The sequence below is a fragment of the Tachypleus tridentatus genome, chromosome 8, assembly GCF_004210375.1.
Source record: "Tachypleus tridentatus isolate NWPU-2018 chromosome 8, ASM421037v1, whole genome shotgun sequence".
In the NCBI taxonomy this organism is placed as follows: domain Eukaryota; kingdom Metazoa; phylum Arthropoda; class Merostomata; order Xiphosura; family Limulidae; genus Tachypleus; species Tachypleus tridentatus.
In genome coordinates this window covers 15135221-15153729 of record NC_134832.1, presented here as the reverse complement: position 1 = coordinate 15153729, position 18509 = coordinate 15135221, and the positions used below count along the sequence as shown (strand labels likewise).

The following is an 18509-nucleotide window of genomic DNA, read 5'->3' as shown; positions in this document are numbered from 1 at the left end:
ACGTGAAGCGATTCCAGGGCCAGTAGAGAACTAAGCGAGTCAGTATAATTAGTGCAGTTGAAGCTTCAATATGATCCAGGGCAAGAGAAATAGCGTACAGTTCAGCAGTGAACACAGAAGCTGTAGAAGAGATTCTGTGTGCAACCACCGAACCACAACAAACCATGGCAGAGCCCACAGAGTCACCTGATTTGGAACCATCCGTATAAATTGGAAAGGAAAGGTTGTTTGAAAGATATTCAGTAAATAAAAGATGGTACTTCGAATCGGGAGTATCTGCCTTTCTCAGATGACTTAAAAAAGGGTCACATTTGGGGACTGTAATAAGCCATGGTGGGATGGGCTGACCAATGGATTCTGCAATGTTATCCAAGGACAGACCCAATTCATCCAATTGCGCCTGTATGCTATGGCCAAAAGGAGCAATGGCAGATCGTTTGTTCTGAAAAAGTATGGCCTACCAAGGAAGGAAAACAAGTTTCCAGGTGGAATGCTTTGGTAAGGAACAAAGTTTCAAAGAATATAGTAAAGACAGTTGCAAATGGTAAAGGTGCAGAGAAGGTTCATGAGATTCTACATATAAGCTCTGAACTGGGAAGGTGTGGAATGCCCCAGTGCAGAGTAAAAGTCCTTGATGATGAATGGGGTCCAGTATTTTTAAGGCCAAGGGTCTGGCAAAGCCATAGACCAGTGATCCATAGTCAAGTTTCGATCGAATAAGAGTAAGATATATCTTTGACATGGATCATCGATCTGCTCCCCAACTGGTAGTAGAGAGGACATGGAGGATGTTCAGTGCTCTTGTGCATTTGACTCTTAGCTGCTTTAAGAGTGGTATAAAGGTCACCTTACAGTCAAAGATAAGATCCAAGAACTTGGTCTCAGGGACTACAGGCAGTGAAACTTCACCGATACAGAGTTCAGGATCAGGGTGAATACCCCATTGGTGGCAAAAGTGCATGCAAATGGTTTTAGAGAGAGAAATTAAAGGAGTTTGCCATGGTCCAATTCAGTAAACGATCGAGGGCAGTTTGTAGTTGCCTTTCACTATATCTCATGTTCGATGACTGACACTAGATGTGAAAATCGTCGACATAGAGCCCGTTTGCAACAGTGAGAGGGAGTTGTTCAGTGATTGCAGTAATCTTTATACTGAAAAGTGTGACACTCAAATCACAGCCCTGAGGGACCCTAAGTTCCTGTACGGGAATATGTCGAACCCACATGAACTTCAAATCTACTGCCCGTTAAAAACTTTTTTAATAAAAAATGGGTAAATGGTCACGTAACCCATATATATGGAGGTCACGCAAAATGCCATACCACCATGTTGTGTCATAAGCCTTCTCAATGTTAAAGAATATTGATACAAGATGTTGTCATTTTAAAAAAAGGCTTCTCTGATTGATGTTTCAAGTCTAATTAGGTGGTCCATGGTGGAGTACTGTCGTTGGAACCCACACTGGGTGGGTGAGAGGAGGTTATTTAATTTGAGAAACCAAACAAGAAGAGCATTAACCATCCTCTCTAAGGTCTTACAGAGACAGCTTGTGAGAGGAATCTTGGGATCTTTCCTGGGCTTAGAGAAAGGTAAGATAAGGAAAACATTCTCCTGCTAGATCCAGTTAAAAGCAATGAGAAGAATATCAAGAGAAGCAGGAGATAGATAGTGCAGCATGTCATAGTGAACATCATCTAGTCCAACAGATGTACTGCCAGAATGATGAAGGGCCAGTTTCAGTTCCATCAGTGTAAAGGGATGATTATAGTCAAAAAGATAGTTCGAAAGGAAAGAGGTGAATGCTCTGCCTGAGTCTTGATGGCCATGAAGGTGGAGGAACAAGCAGAAGTGCTAGATACCTGGAAAAAGCTTTCACCTAAAGTATCGGCGATGCTCCAGACATCAGCTACTTCTTGGTCACAGAGAGTAAGATTGAGAGGGGGGAAGAATTGTAGTGCCCACTGACCTTTCGAACCATGTCCCATATGACCTTGGAACTGGTGGTAGAAGATATGCAAGTTGTGAACTTAATCCAAGATTAATCCTTCTGGCTTTGACGTCTCACCCACCTAGCATGTGCATACTGAAAAGCGATGCGGTTTGAAAATGTGGGATATCTACGGAAAGTATCCCAGACCTGTTTTTGAGCCTTCTGTGCCATGTGTCAGGCAGGATTCCACCATGGAGGAGGATACAGTGGTAAACATGTCAAGGTTTTAGGAACACACTGAGCAGCTGCTTGTATAATACAGTCAGTTACTGCTGCCACACAGTTGTCTATTTATGGCTGACAGACGATGACAGGATCAAGTTTTGCAAGAGCAGTGGAAATGGACCACTCTGCCTGATCTAACTTCCACCGGGACACACGGGTAGGGTGGCATCGACCACAGCCAGTCACACTCAAAATTATAAGAAAATTATCACTGCCAGGTGGATTATTGTCAACCCTGCATGAAAAACGGGAGAATAATGAAGGGGAGCAAACTGAGAGATCAACAGCAAAAAGGACTAACTAGGTGCATGAAAATTAGTGGAAGAACCAGTATTGAAAAGAGAAAGGTTGTGATCAGAGAGCATACGCTCTACAGAGCTACCCCTCCTATCAATATCAGTTCTTCCCCAGAGGGGATGATGTCCATTAAAGTCCTTCAGGATTAGAAAGGGAGACAGCAACTGTTCAATGAAAGCATCAAGGTCTAATTGATCATATGCCTCTCCAGGTGAGAGGTAGAGAGAACAAACAGTGATGGTATGACCCAAGGAAACACGTATGGCTACGGCCTCCAAGGGTGTGTTGAGTGACAAAGATAGGGTGGGCACATACTGATCAACCAATAGTGCCACCCTTCCATGTACTCATCCATCACACAGCCGATCATTTCTGTACAGAGGAAACTGCCGATAGGTGACTGTATTGGCAGGTATCAGAAATGTTTCTTGTAAGGAAAGATATGCAGGACAGTAGGAAGCAATCAGTGTTTTGATGTTATCCAGATTAGAACGTAAACCTCAACAGTTCCATTGTATCAAGGTGGCCATTTTTAATGATGCATAGGCAAAGTGGCTGGAGAACCATTCTGTTTACGACCATGTCTTTTTTCCTTACTGTCCTTATTCAAAGGAGGTCTATCGACCTCCATAGATCCTGCCTTGGGTCGATTGGGCAGGTCTTTGTTGTTTGAAGAGGATTCCAATGACTGAGGATGCGAACGAATATTTCTTTTGTATCTTTGGAGAAAAAGATGTATCTGAAGAAATGCCTGTGTTTGGAACCAAAGGATGTGGATCTTGGGGTTTGTTGGAATGTATAGAATGAACAGAGATGGGTGTAGAAGTTGATGCATCAACTTTTTTAAGCATGGAGGTCAAAAGGCTTTTCATTTGTTTTGAAAACGATCCTCTTGGAGGCACAGAGAGATCTGTCTGCACTCCCACTGTAGTTGTGGAAGGAAGTGCAGCAGCATATGTCCGAGATGAAGTGGCGAACAGCAATTTCCGAGTCTCAGGATAACTAATGTTATGAGTCCTTTTCAAATGCTGCACCTCTTTTTCCTCCAACCATTTAGGACAAGAACAAAAGTAAGAATGGTGAGAACCATTGCAGTTGACACAATGTGGGTCTGTGTCACACTCATCGGTATTGTGGTCCTTGCCACCACAAGCATGTCAGGAAACCACGTCATGACGTCTTTGAGTGGCCGAATCTCCAACACTGGAAACGTTGGAAAGGGTTTGGAATGTATGGTCGTTCCCTGCAATTTAGATAACCTGCCTTGATGGTGGCAAGTGCACGTGGTGATGTAAATGTCAAAACAAGGATATTTGTTGGCAGTGTAACTCCATCTTTGCAAGTGGAGATGCGCCTCACTGCAGAAACTCCTTGAGTGGAGAGACTAGCAAGAATCTCTGACTCGGGGACGTTCTTCAAACTCCTCGTAATGAATTCAAGGTAACATGAGGGGTAACCTCAATAGGTACATCCCTAATTGCCTTTGCATTCAAGAGGAGTTCTCTGTGTTGGGAAGTGGATGTTTCAACCAATATGTCTCCAGATCAAAGCTTCTTTACTGACTTTGGAGAGCCAGCAAGTCCCTCCAATTCCTTCTGAATAAAAAAGGGGTACATTTGCCCTAAAGGTTTTTCTGAAAGAGAATGTAGGACGAGAAAATGAGGTACAACTAGTGGTACAGACGTTGAAGATTGCTGATCACAGTCTTCAAGACGTGGTCGTTTACCTGTTGACTGTTTTTTTCACTATTTTATTTAAATTTTTATTAGGAGGATCCATAGGAAAAACAAATTTCAATGCCCACTGACCCCACCCACCATGAAGCCCTACGAGGGGATGCACTACAATGTCAAGCAAGGACACTGCAGCAATGCCAGGGTTTCATGAGCACTATACCCAAACACCAGCATCAGACAATGTCCACAACACCCGTTGAGAACTTCCAACACTGGTACTTGGTTGACTCTAGCCCAAATGGACCAGCCGAATGACCCAAGGGGGCCACCCAAAGACTGCCCGTCTACAGGAATTCAAGGCCAAAGTGGTGTGTTAGGATTAGACCCCTCAACCACCAGGATTCTCTCCTCCACCCCTTATTTTCAAACTTTTTATCAGTTTCACGATTCACACAGTAACAGTTTTCTTCTATCTAATCTTATGTTAATGAGTTCTTAACAGTTATTTGATGCTATCATAAACACTATTTCTTTATGTGTTTATAAAGAACCTATCATCCATAAACACCTATCCAATGTTTCTGAACAAACCAAAAAGAACTAACTACCTAACTACTTATCTAGAAACATCCCTGATAATCTTTCATTTAATTTGTTAACCACGCACAAATGAAATAATGCAATTACAAAAATCCTCTTAAAACATATATAAACATTATATAGGTACTGGAAACTTCAAATGAATAATGAATTATAGGAGAATGGAAAGATATAAGGATAGATGAAAAGTAATAAATAAAAGGAAATAATGAACACAATGTGAGAAAAACTGATTGATCTTCTAGAAAATCTAGTTTCTCCTCACATACAACTTTGATATGTATTACACTAAGCACAAAACCCAAATAATACCTAATTTTCTTCCATTGTTTAAAAACCATAAAATATCCAAATAAACCTAAATAAAATTAGTTTATTTTTAATAGTATTCCTCAATGCTGTTATGCACTTTACTGAGAGCAAAACAATTCCAAAATATCACTCAGTTTTAGGATTGTGCAGTTAGTGGAATTTCCTACCTGACTGATCACTGATTGATTATGCTCAAATGATTATTCTCACAAGACTAGAATAATTAAAATAATTAAAAACAGTAATAATAAGAAATACTAGTCCCAGTTAGGTTTGTGATACTAATTTATTTAACTATGATTGTGATTAAGTGATTATTCTACAATATTGAACAATGCTCAGGGATAACTGATAATATCAAGTAATCGAGTTAATCACCCAGCTCCACCCAGTTTCCATATTTGTGGAAACTAAAAAACAGTGAAGACAAAGGAGAACAAGACTGAATGTTTTGAGAACAAAATCACAAAATGGTAACCTCTAAAAACAATAAAAAAAAGGTTTAAATGGTAACTACATCCAAACACCACCAAAATATTTTTATCACTACTTGTATAAAATATAGAGGAACTAAAACAGTCATTCAACACAATCTATCTTTATAGCTAAAGAGCAGTACTGTGTACTTAGTTAATATTTCTTCAGATCCATCATTACTAATACTAATAGCTTTAAAGATCACACCTTCTTTAGCTTCTACCAGAAACATTTTTATAATTTTAATGAAACCTCAAGCTTTAGTGCCCAAAAAGAAAACAGTTAGTCAAGATGTATTGTGCACTCTACCAAATTTTCTAATCTGGTAATATTTACCAAATTCCTTTTCATCAAATAATTATGTTTCCAACTCTTCCTAATTCTAAAAACATTTACAGTCAAGATGAAGACTTCTTTCTTAACCCTTTCAGTGTTTTGAGTATCAAAATTGAAACTCAGATGATTCAACTGACATGTTTGGGTATCTTATGATACTCAAAGCCAATACATTAAAAATTGATTTCATGAAAGCAAACATACCACTTAGACTCTATGATTGTTACTAAAGGTATAAGAGTGTAATTATTCTTTCAGACTATGATATAGACAAGTATCATGCAAGTGGCAATGATTATGCAATACTCTAGAATGTTGAGCAATTACAACAATCATTTATGACACTCAAATTGCAGGAAGAATAAAAAATACCTTTATATACTTCAGTATCACATGTGATAATTGGCTTTTACAAATGTCAGTTGTAAGCATACTGTAATTAACAAATGAAAAATTTTGAATCCAAATTATGTAGTTCATATAATTGGTTAAAAAGTGTCACAGGCTAGATAAAGAATTTGCATCAAACAGCAAAAGTGTTAAATAAAATGTTTTAAGAATTAGAATTATGAACTTTTAATTGAAATAATTTGCCTGATAATGTGATAAACTTATTTTTAAATCTATATACAGATGCAAAATGTTGAATTTAATCAGATTTTTGTTTTAAAGAGAAAGAATAACCTAATGAACCAAATAACCTTCAGTGGTTGCATTAACCCAAAGTTTCACACCCTTGTATCTTGTGGGATGATGAGAAAAGCAAGCATTTTTTCTAGAAAAAGTAGGTTTTATTACATTCTGTCCCTTTCAAAAGTCATCTTTTACCCAAAACTGTACCTCCTTGAACCATCCAGTGCTTGTCTTAATCATGAAGTTTAACATTTTTGTTTTACATTTTACATTTGTTTGTACTTATTGTAATCCAAAATACTAACATTTTCTGTAGTTTTAAGATACATGTGGCTTAAAATTTTCATTTTTCCATATTTCATGTAAAACTCTTTACAAATTTCACTTGTTTCAATAATCCAATGAAATGACCTGGAAGTTTGGACAAATAAACCGACTACTAAGAACATAGACACCTTGCATAAGTAAGTCCAATAAAAGCTACACTAAATTTCTTTTAGTCTGAATGTAAATCAGAGAAAAAAATCACTTATTTAACAATAAGCATTCTGAACTGCTCTGCCTGTAACTCCTTGCTTTATTAAACATATCACCATAATTGTTCATCTTACAATACACTCTGTTCCCATTTCATTTTAAGGAAGGTTCATAAACCTCTCTAACATTGCTTGGTTGGTTGATTTTATGTTTTATGGCACAAAGCAGCTAGGCTATCTGTACCAAACATCCAGTAAAAAGTTAAAAGTAAATTTAGTAAAATTCATAAAAGGAAACAAAGGTAAAACAAAACAAAGTTTAAAAAAAACATCAATAGCATAAAACCAATGTTCACATCTAGTCTACAACATCAAAAGAAAAACTACAGTAATTCAAGTTGTAAAGGACTTTCTGTAGCATAACTGTAATAATCATAACTCGCCAGGAAGACAAACAGGTAAGTCAAAAACCACCATCAGTTACCTGAAGTTGGCCTTTCCAATCCTGGTTCCAAATTATTTGTCGTTATGGCCATTTTCGAAAAGGAAAGTAATGAAAAGGTTTTAAAACACATGGAGTCAAAATTATAATAATAACTTGCCAGGATGACTAACAGGTAGTTCAAACAACTGCACCTGAATACGAAGACCAAAAGGAGCAATGGCAGCTCAGCTGGTCTGAAAATGCCCACTGAGGAAGGAAAACAAAACCCCAGGTGGGATGCTTGGTAAGGAACGAAGTTTCGAAGCATATAGTAAAACAGCTGCAAACGGCAGAGGTGCAAAGGAGGTTCATGAGATGCTATGTAAAAGCTCTGAACTGGGGAAATGTGGAAAGCCCCAATACAGAGCCGAAGTCCTTGATGATGAATAGGGTATAGCATATTTACAGCCGAAGGACTTGCAGAGCCATAGACAAGTGATCCATAGTAGAGTTTCGATCAAATAAGAGCACAATAAATCTTCAGCATAGAACGTTGATCTGCATCTCAAGTGGTGAAAGAGAGGACACAGAGGACGTTCAGTGCACTTGTGCATTTGACCCGTAGCTGCTTGATGTGTGGTATAAAGGTCAGTTTATGGTCAAAGATAAGCCTTAAGTCTCAGGGACTACGGGCAGCACAACTTCACTAATACGGAGTTCAGAATCAGAGTGAATACCCTGATGGCAGCAAAAGTGCACGCAAACAGTTTGAGAGAGAAGTTAAAGCCATTTGCTGTGGTCCACTTTAGTAAACAATTGCAGGCAGTCTGAAGCTGCCACTCAATGTACCTCATGTTCAACAACTGACGTGGGATGTTAAAGTCATCTACATAGAGCCCATTTGCAAGAATGAGAGGGAGTTGTTCAGTGACAGCATTAATTTTTATACTGAAAAGTGTGACACTCAGAACACAGCCCTGAGGGACTCCAAGTTCCTGTAAAAAAGAATGAGAAAGTGTTGAAACCACACAAACTTGGAATCTCCTGTCCATTAAAAATATTTTTTAAAAATGGGAAAATGGCCACATAACCCATATATATGGAGGTCTCGCAAAATGCCATACCTCCATAATTTATTATAAGCCTTCTCAACATCAAAGAATATTAATACAAGATGTTGTCATTTGAAAAAGGCTTCTCTGATTAATGTTTCAAGTCGAATCAGGTGGTCCATGGTGAAGCACTGTTGTCAGAACCCACATTGGGTAGACGAGAGGAAGTTGTTTGATTCATAGAATGAAACAAGACAAGCATTAACCATCCTCTCTAATATCTTAAAATGACAGCTCATCAAAGTAATTGGACGGTAGTTTGAAGGAATCTTGGAATCCTTCCTAGACTTGGAAAAAGGTAGGACAATAGCCTGGTTCCAGGCATCAGGAAAAACATTTTCCTGCCAGATCCAGTTAAAATCAATCAGAAGAATAGCAAGAGCAGTAGGAGATAGATGGTGTAGTATCTGATAGCGTATATCATCAGGTCCAACTGATCCGATGTACTGCCAGACCTATGAAGGGCTAGTTTGAGTTCCACTAGTGTGAAGGGAGAATTAAAGTCATAGGGACAATCAGCTCGAAAGGATAAAGGTCATTGTTCTGCCCGAGTCTGGATGGCTAAGAAGATGGAAGAAGTGCTAGATACCCAGCAAAAGTTTTCACCTAGATTATCGGGGATGCTCCGGGTATCAGCTACTTCCTGGCCATAAGAGAGCAAGATCAAGAGGGGGCCAAAGTTATACTGCCCACTGACCTTTCAAATATTGCCCCATATGACTTTGGAATTGGTGATAGAAGATATGCAGGTTGTGAGTTGAATCCAAGATTCCTTCTGGCTTACCCATCGAGCATGTGCACGGGCCCACTGGACAAGGATATAGTGGGAAACGTGTCAAGGTTTTAAGAATACATTGAGCAGCTGCTTGTATAATACAGTCAGTTACTGCTACCACACAGTCGTCTATTGATAGCTTACAGACGATGGCAGGATCAAGTTCTGCAAGAGCAGTGAAAGAGGGCCAGTTTGCCTGATCCAGCTTCCACTGAGGTATGCGCGTCGGGTGGCATTGACCACGGTCAATCTCTCTCAAGATTATGGGAAAATGATCACTGCCTCATGGATTATTGTGAGCCCTCCATGAAAAAATGAGAAAATAATGAACAGGAGCAAATTGAGAGATCAATAACAGCAATAGACTGATTAGGTGCATGGAAATAAGTAGAAGAACCAGTATTGAAAAGAGAAATGTTGTGATCAGAGAGCATATGATCTATAGAGTGATCCCTCCTATCAATATCAGCACTTCCCCAGAGGGAATGATATCCATTAAAGTCCCCCAGGATGAAAAAGGGAGACGGCAACTGTACAATGATAGCATCACGGTCTGATTGATCATATTTTTCTCCAGGTGACAGGTAGAGAACAAATAGTGACAGTATGGCCCAAGGAAACGCGGATAGCTATGGCATCCAAGGGTGTGTCGAGTGGCAAAGACAGGGTGGATACATGCTGATCAACCAACTGTGCCACCCCTCCATGCACTCATCTATCACACAACCTGTCATTTCTGTATAAAGAAAACCACCAAAAGGTGTATCAGTAGGTTTCAGAAATTTTTCCTGTAAGGAAAGACAAGCAGGATGTTAGAAAGCAATCAATGTTTTGATGTCATCCAGATTAGAACGTAAACCTCGACAGTTCTTTTGTATCAGGGTGGCCATTTTTTATTTACATGTAGGCGAACTGGGTGTAGAGCCCTTCTGTTTACTACCACATCTTTTTTCCTTACTGTCCTTATTTGAGGGAGATCTATCGACTTCCATTGACCCTGCCCTGGGTCGATTGCGCAGGTCTTTGAGATTGGAAGGGGATTCTAGGAATTGAGGACATGAACGAATGTTTGTTTTGCATCTTGGGGTGAGAGAAAGATGGATCCGAGGAAATGCCTGTACATGGAACTAAAGGATGTGGATCTTGGGATTTGGTGGAATGTATATAAGGGACAGAGATAGGTGTTGAAGTTGATTCATCAACTTTTTTAACCATGGAGGTCAAAAGACTTTTCATATGTTTGGAGAATGATTCTTTAGGAAGCACAGAGAGATCTGTCTGCACTCCCACAGTAGTTGTGGAATGAAGTGCAGCAGCATAGGTCTGAGATGAGGTGGTGGACAGCACTTTTTGAGCCTCAGGATAGGCTGTTATGAATCGTTTTTAAACGCTGCACCTCTTTTTTCTTCCAATCATTTAGGGCAAGAACAAAAGTTGGACAGGTGAGAGTCATTGAAATTTATGCAAAGAAGGTCCATTTCACACTCATATGCATCATGGTCCTTGCCACTGCAACAAGCACACATCAAGGAACCACAACATCATGTCTTTGAGTGACCGAACCGTTAACAATGGAAACATCAGAGAGGATTTGGAATATATGGCCATACTCTGCAATTAAGAAGGTGGCAGACAGACGTGGTGATGTAAATGTGAGAATGAGGACATTGGGCGGCACCATAATTCCATCTCTGTGAGTGGAGATATGCCACACTGCAGAAACTCCTTGGGTGGAGAAATCAGGGAGAATCTCTGAAACTGGGATGTTCTTCAAATCCCTACAATGTCAAACAAGGACACTGCAGCAACTGCAGGGTTTTGTGAGCACTATACCCAAACACACGCATCAGATATAATGTCCACAACACCTGATGAGAACATCCAACACTGGTACTTGGTTGACCCTAGCCCGAGTGGGCCAGCCGTTTGACCCAAGGGGGCCACCCCAAGGCCCCCCCGTCTACAGGAACTCAAGACCAAAGTGGTGTGTTAGGGTTGGACACCTCAACCACCAGGATTCTCTACTCCCCTTAACAGGTTGCCACTCACAGCAAACACATGGGTGGATGTTTAGATCCAGAGGAGGTAAATTGAAAGAACAGAACCTTCCCTGGGAGGTCCCCTCACCACGTACAGGAATCCACACCGAGGGGTCTAACATTGCTAATAGACCTATTTATAACCAATAAAAAGATCATATTTTGAACTACATAAATTTAGTAAGTTTCTGTTTTGTTCTACCAGTCAAAGCCAATAGTTTTCATGTAGAAAACTTGATGTTCTTAATGGCTAAAGTTAGCACAATTTCATTTTTAGGCACTTTTTTAATTTACTGTTTTAAATATATATGAAAATTAACTACAGGTTAAAGATTAGCAACTTATTAAGTTAGGTTTAAAAACATAAATGAAAAGAATAACCAAAAAAATTCATCATGATCTCCCTTTGAGGGATGCACATGGACTGCCAAAACATGATGCAACAGAATAGTTTGCTCTAAACTGTTGATGAGTGACTTATTGTTTTGTTATGCTAATATACATGATACAATTAAATAAAAGCAGTTGTAAAGTAGTTAGAAGCCTGAAGCTATTAAGATAATTGTAATTGTCTGTTACATTTGCATTCATTCTTAAAAACAAAACATTTTTCATCCTTTTATTTACTGTACACTGATTTCATTACAGTTAGCATTAGGAAAATGTTCAACCTATTACAGTGAAACCCTCTAAAGCAGTTACTTTCAGGACTGAGACAAACTGGCCTGACTAGAGGGGTTCCACTGTACATAATTAGGTATTATGTAAACAAAAAAAGGGACTGTGATTGAATGACTGCTTTCAAGGGGTGACCAAATCTGAAGGGTGGCTGCTTAGAGGGGTTCCACTGTACACTATTTTCTCAATCCCTTAACCAGAGCCTACCTCAGGAAACTGAATGTGCACATTAGCTACACAATGTTTTTTTTATTTACTGTAAGCTTTTGATTGTTGTACCACAGTCATGTTTACTTCACTTGTCTGACAAAAGCTCTGAGGAAAGAGCTGCAACTCATGATAAAATCAAGTTCAATGCTTGAGTGTCAAAATACTGAAATATACACACTTGTAATTCATGAATCTTAAACAATCCAAGTTTGCTAGTTTTAGTGATCTAAGACTTAAGTAACATCTAAAATATGTATTTCTTGTCTTTCTTAACTCACTATTTCTTTACAGACAGATCAAACTAAATTGTAGTTTGTTCTGAATGTAACCAAACTGTGAATTTGATGTATGCAACTTAAGTTTTAGAGCTTTTTCAGGCAATAATTCTCGACATATTCTAAATGATAGTCACATTACAATCAGTTTACCTTACAATCCATATATGACCTCCAGCACATTAATATTTGTTATAAAGCAATTATCAGTGCAAAGTCGTAATCAAAACAAGGGTTTTACTCTTGGTGAATGACAGTTATCCTTCAAACAAAAAGTCACTTTTATGAACTACCAACATACCTGCACTTCTAGTACCTCATCCAGTATTGGATAAAGCCAAATCAGTAATTAGCAAGTTAATGAGAGAAAATACCCTTATATCAATGCATTCTCACTCTGCCTGCAAGTAACTGTACTGGTGGCCAACATTTTCTGATCTGTATCAATGTAGGCAGTGTAAAAAGTCTTTGACAAAAATATGTGCATCTCCTTTTTACAAATATATAAGAAATATCTGCTCAATTCCTTCCAGTATTTTTAATCCAATGAACCAGTTTATCCCTCACACCCAAAGAGATACATATGTATTTAAGTTGAGTACAGTCAAACTAGATTAATATCACAAGTGGTCTACCTAAAGGCTCAGTATTAGGACCTTTACTCATTTTGATTTACATCAGTACTGTTGATCATGGAATTGTTAATAAATTTACTGATTATATTAAAGTAATTGGTGTTGCTGGCTGTAAGAAAAATGCTGCTGCTTTTAAAAAATTAGATCATTTGGTGAGATAGGCAAATAACTGGCAGATTGTTTCTGAATAAAATAAATGTAAAGTAATTCATAATTTATATTACAAATACAATTATGATGGGAATAACCTAAATATTGTTTTGGTTGATCAGTCTCTAAGTTGTTAGCTGTTGCAAATAGTATTATAGACTATATCTACAAAGTTATTGAATACAATTCTAAAGATATTAAATTTTCATTGTAAATGTAACTACTTATGTCACATTTGCAATGCTGTATTCAGTTTGGGCTCCTTACAGACCTTGTATTACTGAAAAGCATTCAAAGAAGGGCTACTAGGATGATACCTGGAATGAAAAGGTTGTAGTACAAGGATAGGTTAAAACCTCTTAAATTGTTTTCCCTTAAAAATAAAATTAGATGTGATTGAGATGTCCAAGATTATTAAGAGAATACGGTACTGATGCACAATTTTTTTTCATATTTAAAGACAAAAATGATAGGATAAGAGGACACAAATTTTGGCAGAGTAGGGATCTTCTTCAGCTCAGTTTTTTTTCTAGTAGGGTGAGTGGCCTTCGTAACAAATTGTTTTCAGATATACTAAATACAATGAATTTAAGAAAAAGCTCAATAAATATTTCAATGATCATGACTATTTTAGTTCATTTATTTTAGGGATGTGGCATACTCAGTGGACCAAACAGCCCTTTATTGTCCTTAAAACATATAATAAGATAATCATTCTAGTAGTCTTCCTCTGAACCCTTTCCTTTAATCTATTCACTGTGGCTAGGACATATTTCCCAGTATACTTGAAATATACATCCTAGCTGCAGTGAAAGGTTTAAAATGATACCTTAACTTAGATAACTGTACATGTTAATCCAAATGAGGCCTATTTATATGTATAATTTCCTCTTTTGAATTGTAATCAATGTCTGTAAATACAACCTAAAATTATATTATCAGTAACCCTTAAAATATTTAATAATATAATAGTTCCACTTTACCATGCTATTATTAAAACTGGGTATTTTTGATGAAAATAACCTATACTGTCTGTTTAAGTGACTTTCAAACTAATGTAGTTGTAGACAACCCTGTATTAAAGCATGGGCTTACCAGGCTGAAGCCCAGGGCCTCACACTAATTAGGGGGCCATAAGCTATGACTATAAATGTATTACACATAAACGTTCTGTCTTTAAATGGCTTATGTAAGTTGAAAAGCCTAGAGCCAATAAAACCCTTAATCCAACCTAGGTTGTACCATATTTAGTTTCAAATTCTGGTAGAAAATAGATTTTACTAGACACCATGAAGAGTTGTCAGACATTGTAAAGAAACATTAATTAAAAAAAACTCTTGCAGGTTATTGCTCAAACAGCTCTTATTGTTAATATTATATAAACATTTTATATGTTTGTTTTACGCCATAGCTTCTTTAGCCTATGAGTCACTCCAAAGCTAGGAAAACTCATGCACATGTCCTGATGATGTAGATGAACTAATATCAACTTTACTCTTTAATGATTTAATACAAAACAAGTAACCGTGTTTCCAGCTAAGACATTACACCTAATTTTTCTACACTGTAATTGCATAACAAGTACAGCTTATTGACACTTACAATATTTCCTTATCATTACAGATTTTGTAGTGCTTGACAATAAACAAAAAGTTTCAGTCTTATTAAGACTACTGATCTTTTTGATTTACAGTAATGACACAGATGAAGGAATGGTCAATAACTTACTTAAATTTGCTGATGATGTCAAGATCTTGGGTGTTGCTGGCTGTAAAGAGGATGCTACTGCTTTAAATAAGGACTTACATTATTTATTAAGTTAAACAAATAAATGGCATACGTGTTTTAATTACACAAAATGCAAGATATTGCATGTGGGTTATCATAATTTGAATAAGTATAATTATTCTTATATAATTTGTAAGTATAATTTGGATGGGAACAACCTTAAGAGTATCATAAAAGAAAAAAATTTAGTGTAATGGTTGATCAGTTTCTTAAACCATCCAAGCAATGTGCTGATATTAGTTGTGGGGCAAATAGAATTTTAAGTTTTATCTACACAAATCAGGAATACAAGTCTAACAAGGTCATAATTTCATTGTATAGGTCACTGGCTGGGCTTATGTGAAGTACTTTGTTCAGTCTTGGGCTCCTTACTCCATGAAAGACATTTATTTGTTGAAAAGGGTAATTAAAATGGTACCTGGGTCAGAGGGATTGTCATGTGAAGAGAGATCAAATTCCAAAGATTGTTTTCTCTTGAAATAAAGAAAGTTATAGAGGATTTTATTGAGGTATTTAAGACTGTTAAGGGAACTGATAGTGCTTATGTTTTTGTAATGATGAGAATAGTAGGACCAGGAGTGAAATATAAATTTAAGCAAGATTGAAGCCATTTTCACCTGAGACAATTTTATTTTTCAAACAGGGTGACTGGCTTACAGAATGGGCTGCTTTTGGATGTTGTGGAGGCAGTAAATTTGAGTGAGTTTAAAAGAAAGCTTGATAGATACATGAATGAAAAGGGCTGGCTTTATTTTTTCTTAATTTATTTATTTAGTAGTTTTAGTTTGGCTTAAACAATGAAACAGATGAGATGGACCCTTTTATTGATAAGAAGGGAACAATGTTTCAACCTTCTTAGGTCATCTTCGGGTTGAGAAATGTTGTTCTCTCCTTATCAATAAAACTATTGATACTCATACCAACCATTCTGAAATACATTTTAATTTCAAGCAGGTATCTCATCATCAAGAAGATGGACCCTTGTTGTCCCAAAACAGCTTTAAGTTACCTTCAGTTTAGACGAATTTTAATTACATTTCCAACTTAACAACCTCATTCCATTAACATATTTATTGACATATCTCATAAATCTTTGTTCCTTTCTCTTTCTTTATGGTTCTTAACGTGGGTTTGTCCTACTGTAAGGCATAAGGTAGTGCTACTGATGTTGGTACCATTACTACTAGATGGAATCACTACCAGTTATAGAGTTAGGCAAGACAGTATCTGATATTACTGTATAAATATTATTAGAGAGTAAAATAGTATTAGTAGCAATAACTTGTAAAGATTAGACATTACTTAATATTAGCATTAAGTGATTATCCCAAAGTAAACTTAAAGTACTTTAAAGTAGCTCTTGTAATATTTATCACTACTATCAACAGCAGCAAACTAATGAAAAATATATAACGTGATTAGAGATAGAAAACTTCAGCAAGTGAAAAATTACCTCACCACTTTCCCAGCATAAAAAATAACATAAGTTAATTCCATTAAATTATTCTTCTTCGTTTCCTACATTCACGAAATAGGCCCATTGTACATTAAATGTACTGTGGCGCAACATACCATATTTTTAAGATACAAGGGAGCATTCAAAATAATAACTTTTATTTAAACCTTAAAATGTCTTCTCTATTTCTTCATATTTTCCGTGTGCGTTTTCAATAGAAATAATGAACTTTTTCATTTTTGCAGAAGATAAATTGCGTATTTTTTTGTATTTATACGAGTTCATTACGTATGTTTTAACTAATTATATATATAATAAAACACGTATTTGAGAAAGAAATCAAAAGACAGAAACTTCAAACTGAACTGCGAACTGTCATTGCTTTGAAATGAGGTTTCAATACTCGTGGTGGGCAATACAAAGATAACCCAATATGTAGCTTTGCGTTTAACTATAAAGAAATACAATATCCTTGAGAATTAAAGACATTACAATACTAATTTATATAAAATATATTAATTTTAATACATCAGGAAAGTAAATATGAATTTTATTATTATAAGATAGCAGAGTTTTCCTAAATATATTTTTAAATCAGCAGTCCTAATATTGAAATTTATTTAGTGTGAAGATTTCAGTATTTCAAGAATCGCTTAACTCTTCTATAATGAGAAAACGCTTTACATGTATAATGCTATATGCATGGCTATTGATAGATAATCACATTGAAGAATTAGTGAAAAATTAAGCTAATGTTTTAACTCTTCTCACAGTGTCACCAACTTGCATGGGAACGTCTCTTTCTTTTACACACACAAAAATAGATTAATTCTTATGTAGCCGTGTAATGTAGAAGGTTTAGCATTTTTATTATACTTTGACATCCATTACTGTCTGCTAAAAATGTTCTTATTTTCTTATTGCATAACTACACAATAGGTTATCTACACTTTGAACACCACTAAAATTAAACTGATGATCTTAACGTTACAAATTCGTATTTCGCCACTAATTAACCTGAGATCTTTAAAGAATAAAAGCCTGGCATGGCCAGGTGGTTAAGGCACTTGAATCGTGATCCCAGGGTCGTGGGTTCGAATTTCCGTCATACCAAACATGCTCGCCCTTTCAGCCGTGGGGGCGTTGTAATGTGACGGTCAATTCCACTATCCGTTGGTAAAAGAGTAGCCCAAGAGTTCGCCATAGTTGGCCTTCGTGTAGCTTTGCGCGAAATTCAAAGCAAACTAAACAAATAATAAAATTGGAGTTTTAATTGCTTTTGTATATGCTCTGCCATATCTTACATGTTTTTGTTTTTTTACATTTCATTTCATACCTAGACGAAGTGTAATCTAGTGATTAGTGTACCGGACTAAGAATGTTAGAACCCATGGTTTACGTCCGTTGTTTTACAAGAGAAAAGGTTCAATTTCACTGAGATGTGGTTGGTTGCTGTTGAATAACTAACTGCCTTTCCTCTAGCCTATTAATTTAAAATTAGGTGCAATTTACGCAACAAGTATTTTGTGTATTGTTTATAGGTCATAAGAAAGCTACACAATGAGTTATCTTTGCTCTGCCCACCATTGGTATCAAAACCCAGTTTCTAGTGTTGTAAGCTCGCAGATGCACAATTGTGCCACTGGGGAAGTTCTTGCATAAATATCTGAAAAATGAATCAATCGGTGTGTTCGGAATCAATTTTCTCATGAATATTAAAAGTTTATATCTACTCGAAATTTTTATTTTCTTTTTGTTAGTAGGCTAAAAATAAAATATTAAAATACTATGATAGTAATTATGAATTTCATTTTAATCCCCTCGGTGTGGATTCCTGTACGTGGTGAGAGGACCTCCCAGGGAGGGTTCTGTTCTTTCTGGTTACCTTCTCTGGGATCTAAACATCCACCCACGTGTTTGCCGTGCGTGGCGACCTGTGAAGGG

At 36.9% G+C, this 18509-nt stretch overlaps 1 protein-coding gene across 1 annotated transcript in view; it reads right to left on the bottom strand.

The window, feature by feature from the left end:
• The window catches only part of LOC143258572 (uncharacterized), an 81058-nt gene extending 64391 nt beyond the window's left edge, over nt 1-16667 (bottom strand). Inside the window, exon 1 of the mRNA XM_076517737.1 lies at nt 16563-16667. The gene's annotated coding sequence lies outside the window, so the exon portion shown is untranslated. The remainder of the gene's footprint in view (nt 1-16562) is intronic.
• Nucleotides 16668-18509: the final 1842 nt, after the last annotated feature.